The sequence below is a fragment of the Peromyscus californicus genome, unplaced genomic scaffold (assembly GCF_007827085.1).
Source record: "Peromyscus californicus insignis strain IS unplaced genomic scaffold, ASM782708v3 Scaffold_22__1_contigs__length_63687245, whole genome shotgun sequence".
NCBI lineage: Eukaryota > Metazoa > Chordata > Mammalia > Rodentia > Cricetidae > Peromyscus > Peromyscus californicus.
Window position 1 is genome coordinate 54,102,354 of NW_026294525.1, and position 12,344 is coordinate 54,114,697.

Below are 12,344 nucleotides of genomic sequence, written 5' to 3' on the forward strand. Positions count from 1 at the left end.
GGTTACCTCACCAAATTAGTAACTGAAACAAGTGTATTTCTCTTTTTTCATCTAAACATGTTCCTAAAACATGCACACATGCTTATCCAGGACTCTCCAGTCTATTTGCAAACAGAACAGTAAGAATTTCAACTCATAGTGTATATGTTACCCAAACTAGTAATTCAAAATATACCACAGACAAAAATACTGACTCTACATTTTATTCAAATTATTAACTTAAACACATCATAGATTATGAGTGTGAAAACGGTATAATACTCAGAAGAAAACACAAGAGAAAATTATTGTGTCATAGATTTGAAAGAAATTTCCTTACAGTTAGACCCAAAAACATGTAACAGAAAAGGAAGTAATGTGAGTAATTGGGACTTTATCAATAAAATATATTTTACTTTTCAAAAGACGCTGCTGAGAAACAGAAAAGGCCTTGAACTAGGAGAAAATGTTCGCACATTACGTACCTGGTAAAAGACACACACATGAGTGAGAAAGAAATGTCGAAGCTGAGCATGCAAGTGATAGAAACCAACCTCCCTATCTGACCCCTGTGAGGGTGCAGACGGGGAGGGCGACACACAGAGCATTCCGAGGTTTCTGGTGAAGTAAAGCACACACTTGTAGGCCTTCATTAAGGAGAAATAATAACTCATCTGTGTATATAGTTTCCATTTGTGTGACATTCTAGGGAAAGTGAAACACTGATCAGTGTGTCCCAGGATCTGTGAGAAAGTGGAGAATTGGCTTCTGTTTTGTGCCCCAGATGAATTCTTGAGGCCACAGAAACTGTTCCTGATTTTTCTGTAGTGGTGAACGGATGAATTTACACACTGCCCGTATCAAAACGCTGTGCAGCACAAAGAGAACTATTACACACGTAATTTTAAAATTAAAATTCACCTTAAAAACACAAGCAATGAAGGGGAAAACTAATTGCTTTTCTTATGAGCAATATGAATACATGTAAGAAATAAGCAAAATTGTTTCCATGGGAAAAATCTGAATTATTAAGACCTTAACAAAATTAATTGTATTTCCTTACACCCAAAGATGTTACTGCTAGAATATACAAATTTAAAAACAGATCACTATAGAGAAAATTTTGTTCATAAAAATACATTAACTACATCCTAGTTTGCTTTCTATCAATGTGATAAAAACACTAAACAAAAGCAACTTAATGAGGAAAGCATTTATCTGGCTTATAGGTTACAATCCATCGTCAAGGGAAGCCAAGGCAGGAACATGGAGCAGGAGCTGGTGTAGCTAGAGTTTTCCTGCCTGGCCCACAGTCAGGACAAATCTCTATCACCTGCCAGTCCCACAGCCCCTCAGACCTGACCAAGTAAACACAGAGACTTATATTGGTTACAAACTGTATGGCCATGGCAGGCTTCTTGCTAACTGTTCCTACAGCTCAAATTAATCCATCTCTATAAATCTATACCTTGCCATATGGCTTACCGGCATCATCACATGCTGTTTGTCATCATGGCGACTGGCAGTGTCTCTCTGACTCAGCCTTCCACTTCCCAGCTTTATTCTCCTCCTTGCCCCGCCTATACTTCCTGCCTGGCCAATGGCCAATCAGTGTTTTATTTATTGACCAATCAGCAACACATTTGACATACAGAACATCCCAGGGCAAGCTGGAGAAGAGGAACACTGCTTACTGCCTTGCTTTCCAGGATCTGCTCAGCCACATTATTTTATAAACCTTTTTTTATTGAAATATATATATATATGCATATAGTATATTTTGATCATATTCTTTCTTTTCCCCATCTCCTCCCATATCATCCCTACCCCTTCATCCATCCAGCTTCACAGTCTCTCTCTCACACACAAAATATCGTGTGTGTGTGTGTGTGTGTGTGTGTGTGTGTGTGTGTGTGTGTGTATACATATATATTTGATTTTAAGAGCCAGAGGTGGTAGATAACTGGCAAGGGACCAATGTCTTCCAGACACAACATAATGAATGTGTGTGTGTGTGTGTGTGTGTGTGTGTGTGTGTGTGTGTGTGTGTGTGTGTTCAAAGGTCAAAACTAACACACACACAAAAATAGTAGGACAAAAATTTTCAAAACAAAACAAGAAGAGTAAAACGTTGAGTCCTTTTCCTGTTGGCCACCTACTCCTGGACACAGGTCTGCCCTGGAGTATACCCAGTGACACTCCATTGGAGAGAACTAATGCTCCTTTTCCAAAAAGGTATGAATTGCAAACAGGTTCTTGGTTAAGGGTGGGGCTGTGCCCATTTGCCCTTCCTAGTGCTTGGATTTTGTGTGATTTGAGCTTGTGCTGGCCTTGTGCATGATGTCACAGGCTCTGGAGTTCACGTCTCTCAGTCCTATTGCGCTGGAAGACACTGCTCCCTGGGAGTCACCCATCACCTCTGTCTCTTAAAATCTTTCTGCCTCCTCTTGCACATAGGGAAGGGGTTTTTATAAAGACCTTCCATTTGGGTATTCACTGTTTCTTAAACAATCCAGTCCCACCTGTTCAGAAAAGGCACTGGGACCTCTACATCTATTAGCAATTGAGAAAATGCCCTGACAGACACGCCCACAGGCCGATCTGATGAAGGCATTCTTCAACTGAGATTCCCTCTTCCCAAGTATATCTGGGTTGTGTCAAGTTAACAAAGACTAACCAGCAAATGTAAAAATACATTTTTTTTTTTTTTTTAGAAAAACGACAGCATTTGAGAGTTGTGTGAGGATGAAGTGAGTTTTAGGTATCAGACTGGCTAGTCTTAAAGACTGTAACCCAATCAGATCCTAAACTAAGTATTTGTGTGAAAGTATTTTATGAGTCTATAGTACTTAAATTAGGAAGCTATTCTACATATCCAGGGTAGGCCTCGTTCTACCAGTCCAAAGTGTTCTTACCTAATAGAGTGGACACCCTCCAAGGAAGAAATCCCATGTGTGAATATAGCAGAGTTCCATCTGCCCTTCCAAACAGCGCCATGACACTGTAAGACTATACCTTGCAATATGTCTCCTAATATCTCCTGCTGGGTATTTTTTCTTATTGAATGCATCATTTTATAAGCATCCATTTTCTCCAAAATTATTTTTTAACTGAGCACAATTTGAATTAATTTCCAACCTTGTTTCAAGTGGTTTTAAAAACTGGTCTTAAAATTTTTACAGAATAAAAACAGCTCAAGAACTGCCAAGACACTCACCAGAAAATAAGTACAAAATGGGATCCTTGTTCAAGTATGATGCCAACACGTATACAGAACAATTACAGCAATGTCATGCTAGAGGAGGCAATTACAAAACAAAATTTGACCCAGGAGAATAGAATGGGAAGGCCAGAAGCAGACCATATGGTGTAAAGAAATGTGATTGATGACGGAAATGACGCTGTTGAACACTGACACAGAGCAAGCCCCTGCTGCACAGAGAATTCCCCACGAATCCTCGCACCTGAGTGAGGGTGGCATGCTGCACACAGATGCGTGCAGAATCTGTGAACTGTGTGCCGTGTTTTGTTTGTTCCTTTAGCTTTTCCTTCTGAGATAGAGACTCACTATGTAGCCCAGGCCAGTCTCGAACCCAAACACCTCCTGCCCTGGCTTCTTAAGTGCTGAAGTTACAAGCGTGTGTTACCACAGCAAGCTAGGATCCATGATTTCAAAACAAAACAAAACAAAAATAAACATTTGTTACTGTGGAGGAAGATATAGAAAAGGAGCCAAAGATTATACATATTCAGGGGCACCTATAATAGCATTTTCAAACGAGAGGTGGCAATGGTGGAGATATTTATCTGAAGCATTTAGCAACAAGAGGACTGTCCAAGTCAGGCTTGCTATTGCCACGGCAGAACTGCACAACCAAAGCAAGTTGTCGAAGGAAGAATTTATTTGGCTTACACTTCCACAAGGGTTCCAGGACAGGAACAAAGCAAGAACCCAACCCAGAGGCAGGAGCAGACGCAGAGGCCATGGAATTGTGCTGCATACTGCCTGGCTTTCTTCCCCTAGCTTGCTCAGCCTGCTTTCTTATAGAACCGAGGACCACCAGCCAGGGGTGGCACCACCCACAGAGAGCTGGACCCTCCCCTATCAATCATTAGTTAAGAAAAAGGCTTACAGCTGAATCTTATGGAACCATTTTCTCAACTGAGGTTCCCTCCTTTCATATGACTGTAGCATGTGTCAAGTTGATATAAAACTAGCCAGGGCAAGGACATAAAATCAAATCACTTAGAATGGAAAGAGACAGAAATAACTGAGCTGGCTCTGGGTATGCTCTCCTTCCCAGGCACAGGAGTGTGTCCACAGCTGCTCTGTTATTGTGAATATAAATGTAAAAACGTGTAAAATGTCACATTTTGTGCATCTTAAATTTTACATAACAAACATCTAACTCAACAAGTGGATTAGTGAATTCACAGAGAGAAACTTTAGAAACGTATCTAAACACAACTCCTCTGCGTATTCTAAGTGCATCAAGAAACTGAAGAAAGAAGTTCTCATCTACTGTCAGAATGGTTTTTGTCATTGTTGATTTTCAGGGCTCCCACAGGTGTGACATACTATCTCCTCTCCCTTAAATGAACAAAACAGAAACAAATCATCTCCTGTGTGAGTCTACATGATCTGATGAACCTTCAAAAATGATTGTCATTGGTTCTCCATGAGTCCACAACTCATGTGAGTGAAGAAGAAAAAAATATAGTGTCTAATATATAGCGTTTCCCAAAATAATGGTGATGGATAAAATAAACAAATGGCTATTTTGCTGAGATCTACCAAACTTTTAAGTGAAAATGACAGCCTCTAACCAAAAGACCCATGATCACTGCATCTTCTATGCCCAATAACTTTCATTCCCACAGTAACAAGATTTGGAGTGGTCTTATCAGACACTAACTGTGTCCTTAGCACCATGGACAGTGACTGATTTATAGTTGGTGCTCAACAGATATTGCTAAATTAGTGAATAAATAGAATAATACATGAAAAAAATGTCTATAACAGTTTTTCACAAAAGTAATGGATTTAGTCAGGACAGCAAAAGCAACAATGAAAACAAATCTCGATTTTCTTTTGGCTCTTCAGTATCCTCCTTAGACAAGCCGTGCTGCATGCACACCTTCAATTCTTACATAATTTATCACAGGCAAAGCCCACTGAAGAAACAGGGAAAATGTGGTATGTGTACCATATGCACAGTCACTGTCCTATCATTCACAAGATTGATAGTAGAGCCAGAATCTCTGGGTTTGTGAAATATATTTTGTTAAACCCAGGATGCCTACTCTGACTTTAAAATGTTCATGCTCACATGTTCCTCTCCCCAATCAAACACACACGTCCTACTTAGATCCAATTCCTACAAACTAAAAGATGATAAACTCATGTCTAGTGATCAATATCTTAAAGCAAACCTTTAAGTCAGAACCCAAGAGTGTCAGTCAAAGAAGACTGGACATATCCTTAAGTATGTTGCTGCCATATGTCACCAGACCCATCATGCAGTGAGTGTGTGATTAAACTGTGAGGGTGAACATTAACTATCAGCCTAATACCAAGGATGAAGGCATCCACATTTGAGAGATTATCTAGATTAGTGTTAGCCTCTAAAAATGTCTGTGAGGGATTGTCTTGATCAGTTCATTAATACAGAGAGACACATCTTAATTGTGGGCAGGCCCACTCTCCATCATGGGATTCTGGGCTGTGTAAAAGGGAGAGGGTGAGCCAAACACTAACACAGATGCATTAATTCACTGTTTGCTGCTCTTGGCTGTGGTTAAATGTCTCTAGCTGCTTCAAGTTCCTGGCGTTTTGATTTTACCTGTATGGATGGACTGAAACCTGGAATTGTGAGCCAAATAAAACCTTTCACACCTAGCTTGCTTTAGTCAGAGTGTTTTATCACAGCACTAGAGTAAGAAACTATAAAAGTACCTAAGTCAATGAGGAGGGCAAAGGTCACACAGGCAATGAGGCATCCCTAGAGAAGGAGGTCCCTGTAGCTTCCAACATCAAATCCAAGGCACAAAATTGGAAGGCAGGAGCAATGTGGATACTAGAAAATCAGAGGAAGAAAACGCCAACATGAAAAAGAAGCATTTCAGATATTAAAAAATAATTATTGAAAATAACCTGGGCTTGGTGTATATAGCTCAGTAGAGTACTTGCCCTGGTATGCACAGAGCCCTAGCATTAACCCCCACACCCACCTTACCCAAAAAGACAAAGTAAAATAGTCGGACATTTTTCCAGATTACTTTAACATCAGTGAATTAATTGTCTGTATCTTAAACTTCAAAATATCAACCATGTGTGGTTTTCATTGTAGATACCTATATATCATAAATTTCTGAAATTATTTTATAGGTCAGAAAGTTGGTGTACTGGAAATTAGCCAAGCTCTTCATGAAAACTAAAGAAAGGGTCTGGAAAGATGGCTCAGAGGTTAAGAGCACAGGCAACACAATCATAAGGACCAAAATTAGAACCCAATGCCCACATGAAGAGTCAAGTGCCCCTGTAATTCTGTATTCAAAGTATTCAACACCTTCTTGTGGCCTCTTCATTGGACAGGCATGGCATCTATACACACACACACACACACACACACACACACACACACACACACACACACACACACAAATAAATCTTTCTTAAAACAAATACAGAGGGAGTCTTTCTTCTCCTCTAGAATACCATGACTCTAAAAACACCCAATTTGTTTCCTAGTGCTAAATATCACACTATACTCCAATAATATATACAATCACTACATTAATCAAGAAAGTAAGAATTACTGAATGCTTTAGGGATTTAAATAAGCATAATACTTTCCTCTATGGCAGTATTTCTGGGACAAGAGTTGGGATATGTTCCCAAGACATGTCTTTATTTACTATGCATTCAGCTCGGAAACATATGTGCTTCGTACATATTAAAAAGGAAAATATAACAATAAATTCCAAAGTGAAGTATGCAGCCATGTAACCAGTAAGGATGACGCATCCCATGCCTTTCACACAGTTCATTTCTCAGCGAACCTAACAGCTCCTGTTATTGACTGGAAAGCAACTAAGTGATTTTTGTCAACTGAGATGAATTAAAATAAACACAGTAATTCCTCAGTTTATTCAGTAGTAAATATTTCAAAGCACTTAGTCTAATTAAAAGTAAACTTTTTATGTGTACATGCTTGTGGCATGCATAGGTGTATATATTCATGATCACATGGGTATGGGTACATGTCTGTATGAAAATGTGTGTGCTCATGTATGTAAAGGCCTGTAGTTGATGTTGGGTATCTTCCTCGGTCTCTCTTCCCTTGTTATTTAGGCAAAGTCTTACTCACTAACCCTGGAGCTCACCAATTCTGGCTACGCCTGCTAGCCAGCTGACCTCCAGGATCCCCTGTATCTGCCTCCCAAGTTCTGGGAGCACAGATAAGCAATACCTGCCTAGCTTTTGTGTGGTTTCTGAGAATCCTAATCTAGTCCTCATGCTGGCAGGGAAAATATTTATTCACTACACCATCATCCTTGCTACCAACATTTTTAAAATGTAACATTCTGGTCTTGTAAGGTTTGCAAAATAGTTTTACCATACATTTTCAATTATTAAAAACAACACACTTTTCAATCCTTAAATGGTCTGTAGCATCACTCAAGGGTGTGACGTGTCATCTGGGGACCACTGTCACCTCTGTATAGAGCACGGAAGTGTCCATAAGATGTTTCAGATTAAACACATCAATTTGAACTTTGTTTTTCAGCACTTACTCTTTCTCTCTTTTAAAATTAGGGTGTATTAAATGAACAAAATAATGGATTTAAGCAAGTGAACTTCAGAGTTTAATTGAATCATAGATCAAATGGAATTGATAGACATCTACAGACTATTCTAACACCTATGGAATGCATAGTTTTCTCTGCAGCCCATAAAATGTTCTCTAAAATAATCCTATCTTAGGATATGAAATAACACTTTCTTTAATAAAACCAAAGGAAGAAAGTGTCTATCAGTGAAGAAGAAACAAAAAGGTCATTCTGGTCATATAATAGATGGGCAGGCTCAGGAGAGAATATTCCCTAACGTAGCACTTGACATTAACATTAAATAAAAAACTAAAGACACTGAAAACTCTGAAAATTACCTATTATGTCTCTAAGCTGTAACTTTAATTGTAAAAAAAACCACTAAAAGTGTAAGTACACACAGATAGTTGACGTTAGACTGTAGTTTCTTTCATACTTGTATGGTTTTTGCATTATCATCATCTATTTCAGGTAAAAGTGGGTGCTCTGGGGGCCACAGGAGCATAGGAGGTCACTGCCTCTTGCTCATAAATTCATCCCTGTGCATTTGGGAATGGTTTGGAGACCCTTTTTCAGTATGGGTTCGGATAGCATATTAATCATCTTCTGAAATATTAACCGACAAGCAAGCATATTGCCAGCTGCTGAAAAATGGCAGTTGCAGCAGAAAGAGAAGCACCTTTGGCATGATTCTGGAGCACAGCCAGGGCTGAAGCCACACAACAAAGAATGTGTCTCGGTGACTTTGTCAATCAGCAGAGTTAAAAGGTCAATGTGCATCAATAAAAAGAAATCTAAAACTCATTTTTCTTTGCTCTAATGACAACCTTAGGCTGCTTGATTAAGAATCTAAGTAACAACACAGGGAACTTTTGCCCTGTGTGATCTCAGTGGATTAAGGGCATAAATACTCAAAATCAATGACTACTTGCAAATTTTTTCAGAATGTGTCTCAAAAATTGGTAACCACCAAATCTCACTTTTGCACAAAAGTTACCAAAGGATCCTGAAAACATGGGACCAAAATTGCCTGTGCACTTCATACAAGAAATTCCAGCAGGCTTTAGTAGAAGGAGCCACAGCTTGAAATGGAGAGCTCCGACACTTAGTCTTTAGGCTAAGAATAGCAAGGTGAATCACTTTCATCAGTCCAACCTCTCTAATTTCACATGTCAATTGGGTGATATACATTTAAGGCCATTTCCAACTCTAACATACTGCATTTAGAATTTACTCTTTCATTTAAACTTTAACAATGTGAAGAGTTTTTATTTATTGGCTGTAAAATGTTTTAGCTCTCAAAAATGCAAACGCAAAAGCTTCAGGAGTAAGAACCATATTTAGATCATTGTTAGACCAACAAAAACCTTGATCCCTCTCCACCTACAAACATTCTCTTCCTTCCTTGCCTCTCCAATCAGAACGTTCTCTTACCTCTACTTGATTCTGGATTTGCTCACTTTGAAAGCCCAAACAAATTATAGTTTACAAGAAGCTGCCTCCTTCCAATCACACTAAGTACTTCTTCTCCTAAAGTCTTCTGCTCTCCTAATGAGTACCACAATTTAATTTAACTTTGAATTATTTAATGTGTGTTGTAGGAAGAGATTGAAATCTCTTCCTACAACAGTATTACCTACAATTTTCTGGATCCTACACAATGTATGGCAAAGTGCCAATGTGTTTGGCTTCTATAAATGCCTATTAACTAATGAGTCCTTCAGTTCATGGATATTAGAAACTATTACCATATACTTTCCACATAAATACTTTACAACACTTACAATTTCAATACGCTCAACCTTATTCCAAACTTAAGTATCTATGAAATTATTTTATAAATTTATCTTCTTCATCTGCATAACTTTAATAGAATAAAAAGGAGATGGAGTAGGATAGTCTAATTTTATGATTTATATGAAAATGTCTTCGTCTGGCCCACCCCATTCACATTTGTTTTTAACAAATCTAGTAATATATTGGTAATATTTTTGTCACAATAATCTATAAGCACAAAGACAAGCCTATTTATTTGACTTAATAATCAAGAAACTCTAAACTCACTTTCTCTCTCTCTCTCTCACTCTGTGTGTTAACCATATACTACATCTATTTATAATTTATTTTTGCTGTCTCTCACTCACTCTGAGTATGTTTGTGTGTATATGTGTGTGTGCACCATATACTACATCTATGTATAATTTATTTTTGCTTAGCTATGGCACCCAATTATTTTTCTGTACTGCTCACCCCTAAAAGGATTTCCTATACTTTAGTTTTACTTTTATTCTTTCTCCTTTCTTTTAAGATTTATTTTACTTTTAATTATGTGTATGTGGGCATCAATGTGGCTGGCTGGTAGCCATGGAATGCCTGCCCTTTTCTGAAGAGAAACAGAGGAAGAGGTGCTGTGGGGTGGTCTGTATGTCAAGTGTGTTGCTGATTGGTCAATAAATAAATCACTGATTGGCCAGTGGCCAGGCAGGAAGTATAGGCAGAACAAGGAGGAGAATAAAGCTGGGAAGTGGAAGGCTGAGTCAGAGATCATGCCAGTCGCCATGATGACAAACAACATGTGAAGATGCCGGTAAGCCACGAGCCACGTGGCAAGGTATAGATTAATAGAAATGGATTAATTTAAGCTGTGAGAACAGTTAGCAAGAAGCCTGCCATGGCCATACAATTTGTAACCAATATAAGTCTCTGTGTTTACTTGGTCGGGTCTGAGCGGCTGTGGGACTGGCGGGTGAGAGAGATTTGTCCTGACTGTGGGCCAGGCAGGAAAACTCTAGCTACAAAGAGGAGTGGATGAGGGAGAGGGGAGTTGAGGGGGAAGGACTGGGAGGAGAAGAGGGAGGGAAAACTTCAGTCAAGATGTAAAAAACAAACAGACAATGAAAAAAGAATCTCATTCTAATGATTTTCTTTTTAACTTTGGAATGCTTTTCTCCAAAAATAGAGACACTGTCTTATATTTGTGATATATCTTCAAAATACAACCAAGTACTTTGCTAAACAACTTTTCTATATTTCCTATTAGAGTAAAATTTATTTCTTATGACATGAAATATCAGCTGTGCATGCTTCATGCATAGCTATGAAGAATGATGCTGGTAGGGTGTATTGTGATTCCACGCTCAGCAGGTAAGGAACTGGAGGGTGGGGTGACTTCACGTAATCCTCTGTGGAAGAGATATGTCTACCCTGACACCACATGGGAGGGCTAGACTTTTCCTCGGAGATACCAAACAAAGATTTGTTAGGGGGGTAGCAGTAGACCAGTGAGAAATTAAAACACTAGTAAGAAAATGCTTATTCCAACCTTCTAATAGTAAACATTTTACTATATTATCAAAATTTTTAAAAAAGAATATGTGATCTCATGGTAAGGTCCCTGATCTATTTGGAGTTGAATTTCATGCAAGGTGAAAAGTATTAATATAGCATTCTTCATTTTTATTCAAGTTGAACTTCATATTTATTAGCACCATTTGTTGAAGATTCTGTTTTTTCTATAGTGAGTGTTTTTTGACATGTTTGTACAAAGCCGGATAGCTGGAGTTGCTTTCTGGCTCCCCTATTGGATTTTATTAATCTATATATCTGTTTTTATACAAGTACCATGCTGTTTTTATTACTGTGGTTCTGAAGTATAACTTGAAATCAGGTGTGGTAACATCTCCTGAAGTATTCTTTTTCTTAAAACTTGGTTTGACTCCACAAGGTTTTGATTTTTTTTTTGCTTCTCTATAAATTTTAAGATTATTTTTCTGTATATATGAGGAATGTCCCTAGAATTCTTATTGGGATTTAGATTGAATCTATAGGCAGCAGCTTTTAGTAAAATGGACATTTTCACAATAGCAGTTTTTCCATTCCATGAACATTGAAGTTCATTCCACCTTTTGGTGTCTTCCTCAGTTTCTTCTTCAGTGCCTTAAAGTTGTTGTTGTAGAGATCTTTCACATCCTTGGGTTTAATCCTAAGTATTTAATTTTTTGTGGCTACTGTGAATGGGATTGTTTCCCTGATTTCTTTTTTCAGTGTGTTTCTCATTGCTATTGGACAGGGATACTGATCTTTGTGGGTAATTTTGTATCCGAAGATTTCACTGAATATATTAGCTCTAAGCAGTTTTTGGTGGCACCCTCAGCATCCCATGTGTAGAGTCATATCAACTGCAGTTAGGGATACTTGGCTTCTTAGCCTTTTATCCCCTTTAGTTCCTTGTCTTATCTTATTGCTCTAGCTGAGACTTCAAACACTGTACTGAACAGGAGAGAAGAGAGCTGAGCAGGACAACCCTGGCTGTAACTTTGGCTTTGGTAAGCTCTCTCTACCCCTAGCTGCTCCATGATTTTGTGTGTTCATCATGATCCAGTTGGCTCTACTCCAGAGCTGTGGAGATGGTTCAACAAATGTTAAACCAGTCCATTCAGTATATCAAACAAAGGGACTAAAAGACAGAAATCACGTGATTATCTCAACAGACTCAGCATTCATTTCTTTTCTATTAGTCATCACACTCCTTT